This window comes from Lathyrus oleraceus, chromosome 5 (genome assembly GCF_024323335.1).
Source record: "Lathyrus oleraceus cultivar Zhongwan6 chromosome 5, CAAS_Psat_ZW6_1.0, whole genome shotgun sequence".
In the NCBI taxonomy this organism is placed as follows: Eukaryota; Viridiplantae; Streptophyta; class Magnoliopsida; order Fabales; family Fabaceae; genus Lathyrus; species Lathyrus oleraceus.
Genome location: NC_066583.1, coordinates 498,198,374 through 498,202,735, shown reverse-complemented (window position 1 = coordinate 498,202,735; position 4,362 = coordinate 498,198,374).

The window sequence follows — 4,362 nt, the reverse complement described above, 5'->3', positions numbered from 1 at the left end:
TATTATCCAAAGACACGTTGTGGGCGACTAGAGATGTTGACATCATTAAAATAAGGACTAGGCATATTTTCCCTCACAGAATCAAACACAATCGAAATTGCTTTTAATCATCAATTAATAGACTTTGACATATGCATGAAGATGAAGTCTTATGATCAGATGAAATGGTCATAACAAATGATGCAGACAAATGATTTTAAAGTGTGGCAAAATTTAGGATATGACAATCACACACACGTTGATTTTAATCGCGCACACAATTTCCTTATCATTCATCATCGCTCACATGATGATTTCTGGCACGCACACAAGTTTTATAGTAGCTTTTTCCCTTTTTGCTTGATGATTCTTCAAATTTTAATCTTTGATCAAAATAAACTAAAAATGATCAAAAACATCTTTAAGTGCTTATAAAAACTACATGATGACATAGTGTCATCAAGGAGTCTATAAGGTAGCTTACATTTATAAATGTTTATTTATCTCCCCCATTTCTTTTCTTTACTCACACGCATTATGCAAGTTTCTTCCTTATTCACAACCTTCTTAGATATGGTTCCTTCAATCTTTTTTCCCTCTTATAACAACTGTGGTTAGGGATTTTGTGCGAAAACTTATAATATGGTTTAGGTTAGCATAGAGCTATATGACTTTAGTGGTTCTGCTAACGATTATGATGATGGTAGTGGTTTCTTTTTACTCTTTTGCTTTCCCAAAAACAAAGAGATAGTGAATGTCCCTCCCGCCGTGTCTAAATAAGCCAATGCTTTTAGGTCATTTTAAATCACCTAAGAACAAAACCTCTCCTTTTGGACGAAAATAGACATTTCTTATTCAGAATATGAAGGGATGGTTGTTTTGTAGGCCTGATCGTCGTTAAAGAGGGTTACCATGGCCGTCCCTTTCGACTTTCCCTCCCCCTATTTCTACTTTTATCTCCCCCTTATAAGGGACATGATGGTCTTTTTTTTCCTTTTTCTCCTTTTGCAATGGAGGTCCCGAGGGTCCTCAATATTGCACCTTCATAGTTAGTCCCTAATAGTTGGGGGTTTTGTCAGGGCCTTCAAAATGGTGTGCAAAAGTTTGGAAGTCTCCCTTACTGTTGGGATATTTTTCTTGTTTTACGCTGTAAGACCCCAATTTTGACCCTAAGATCCCTCATGGCATCATAACATAGCATTTGCATTTGCCTCAAGGATCATAACATCTTGGATCCTAACCTTTGGGTGGGAACACTTATGAGTTGGTTTGAGATCACCAAGCATGCTTGAATTGTATATTATTGTTTTCTTACTTTGTTTACTAACCAAAAGCACAAAAATATGTCACTAACATCTTTGGTTTTGTAGCTTGAGCAATCATAAGATCCAAGGCTTCTAGGAGGCTCCTATGCCCATTGAAGTGGCCAGGTGAAGATGAAAGCAAGAATGACAATGGTTCACAAATCTCTCAATCATCATATATGTCTCCCAAGTATCTCAATTCATCATTTTGATCAAAGCAAACCAAAGGGCTTGAGGCTTGATTTCCAAAGAAACCCTAATTCATCTGTGCATCAACTATGCCTTGCTCATGAAGCAACCTCAACCCATGATCAAATAAAATCAAGGGAAGTTATTTCATTCATCATTTCATCCATATTTGATCTTATTTGAGTGTCCTCAATCATCAATTCATCAAGATTTGAGGTATGGACTTGAGAAGTTGATCAGTCAATTCATCTGACTATTTTGAAGTACACTGAGACCTAAAGTTTAATGTGTTTGTCAAATGAAGATGACCCTAAGAGATAAAATGTTCTTAATAACCATATGAACAACTTTCATGTTCATCAAAAATTTATTTGAAGCTTGGTAGGTCATCATCCATTTCAAAACATTATAGGTCATTTTGATTGAAACCCTAATTTTAGGTCAACTTCCCAAGAACATAAATCATTCATTTTTCATGATTTTGAGGTGGAATCAAATGCATTCTAAATTTTAACATGTCTAATTCATTTGTTATGTTGAGCAAATTTTCATAATCCTAAAATAAATACATGTGATAATGCAAAACATTACAGGTCACTTTGGACCAAAAGCATTGAAATGTGAAAAAGTCCAACTTCAAGTGCCCATAACTTTCTCATAAAAAATCCAAATGATGCAAAATTTGAGTCCAAATTTATTTCCTTGAAAAGGTATACAACTTTTATGTTGAAGTAATTTTCATTTGAAGCTTGCATCATTGAAACATAAGGGCTTGAAGTTTGCCCATTTTGGAAATTTTCACATACACATGTTTTACACCTTGCACTTTATGATCAATTTTCATCAATTTCCCAATTCCAAATGAAGTTTTGTTCAACATAACAATTGATCCTCATGTTAAGAGATTTCCAACCATTACCCATAAGGCTATGTTTTATTTTTGGAAATATCATTTTCGAAGAGGAGAAAGTTTTGGTACATTTTTGGAAACTAGTTGAAAACTCATTGCACAAGCTAATGATATCATTTCTGCACGTCCATTCCATCTAAATGTGATATCAGCTTGCTATTCCAATTGGAATTGGGCCCTCCATGCGCCTGTACAGGCCCATGCATGGAGGCCCTCTCCATTTATGCACATGTGTTGCTCATGGATACCTTTGCCAATTGCTATAAATAAGAGTGCAAGGCTTCATAATTTGATAACCTGAAGGCGCCTGTTATGCTGCACAACTCCCTCCATAGCCATACTTAAAGGAATTTTCACTTGCTTTTCAAAAATTCAGATCTGAATTTCAACTACATTGGTTGATTTTCAGACTCATAATTCCTTGACCTTGCTTCATCTTCATCTCTAGATCATGATGCAACCAAAGGCTTTGAAGAATTGTGCTCAACAGATCCACATTTCAGAGGTGAATATCCAAACTCTCCTTCTTCGAAACTCTTTGTTTATAGCTTGTTTCTTGCATTTATTGGGTTAGCTGAAGTCCTCTCATTAGAGGCAATTCATTTATGCTTTGAATTTTGAAATTCCATTAAGTTTCAGTTGAACACCATATATTTTCAACCTCTGATTTCTCTCTCCATGGAAGTCTAGAGTGAAAATAGATGGCACAAGGGTGATGTACATCACCCCAGCTTTCCATTGATGTGTAGATCGCCTGGTTTGGATGAGTGTGCCATGATTGTAATTCTCACCGGAGCTGTTGAGCTCGCCGGAGAAGACGGTGGTGCACACCACCGTCCCAACTCCATATCAAACCATAGCCGTTGGATTCATTTTCTAGATCTAATCTGGACCTTCCTTTGTTATGACTTATTTAATGGCCATGTGTATCTCATTGACTTAAGTGTTTGGTGGACGCGCGCATGTGAGCCGTCTGATGTGCCATCTCAATTAATAAGCTTGGATCTAACGCCTCACGCTTTTCCTTATTTTTTATTTCTGATTTTAATTTCCATTTTATTTCTTTTATTCCATTTCACTTCAAAAAATCATATCTCATTCATTTTAATTCCAAAAAATGTGAGACCAATTGCATTATTTCTCTTTTAATTTCTAGTTTCTAAAAATGATTTTTTATATTTTTTATTTTATCATTTGATATTTTTTATGAATTTTCTCTTTTCTGGTTGTTTTTAATTCATTTTAAATAGTTTTTGATATTCAAAAAATACAAAAATATTTTCTTAACCTCTTTGAATGATGATGGATCTATGAAAAATATTCTCATCAATTTATTAATTGATTTGCGATTTATTTGAGATTTTAATTCAATTAGGTTATTTTTTTATGCATTTTAATTGATTAAAAATAGTTCCTAGTTTCTAAAAATGCTGAAATTTTTTTGTCAAACTTTGTTTGATTTTGTTGAACTTAGGATGATCCATTTGGACTTTTCAAAGTTGATTTGAAATGGATTTGAAGTTTGACCTTTATTTGTTTATTTTAATTCAAGTTTATTTTAATTTTGAAAAATACCAAAAATATTTTATTTGTTTCTTGACTTCCAAGTTTCATTATGCTTCTGTTTTCTAATGTTTGACCTTGATTCCATCTATCTTTGGTCAATGTATGTTGATTACTTCATTGGAATTTCCATTAATATTCATTCTTATTCATCTCCTTCTTCATCTTTTTTTCTTTTTTTGATCAATGAGTTAAAAATTGGTGGTTAGCCTTGATGAATGAGAGGTTTAACCTTCCTTGATTCAAATCTAATTCATCTTGATCATAGATCAAGTGAATGGCTTTGCATTAAGGATATGTTGCTTCATAATCAAGCAAAGAACCTAAATCAATACAAGATCATTTCTCATCTTCTTTTGGCATAGCAAGTTGTAGGAGCTTGATTCACTAATCAAGATCTCTAACTTGTGTTGTTGC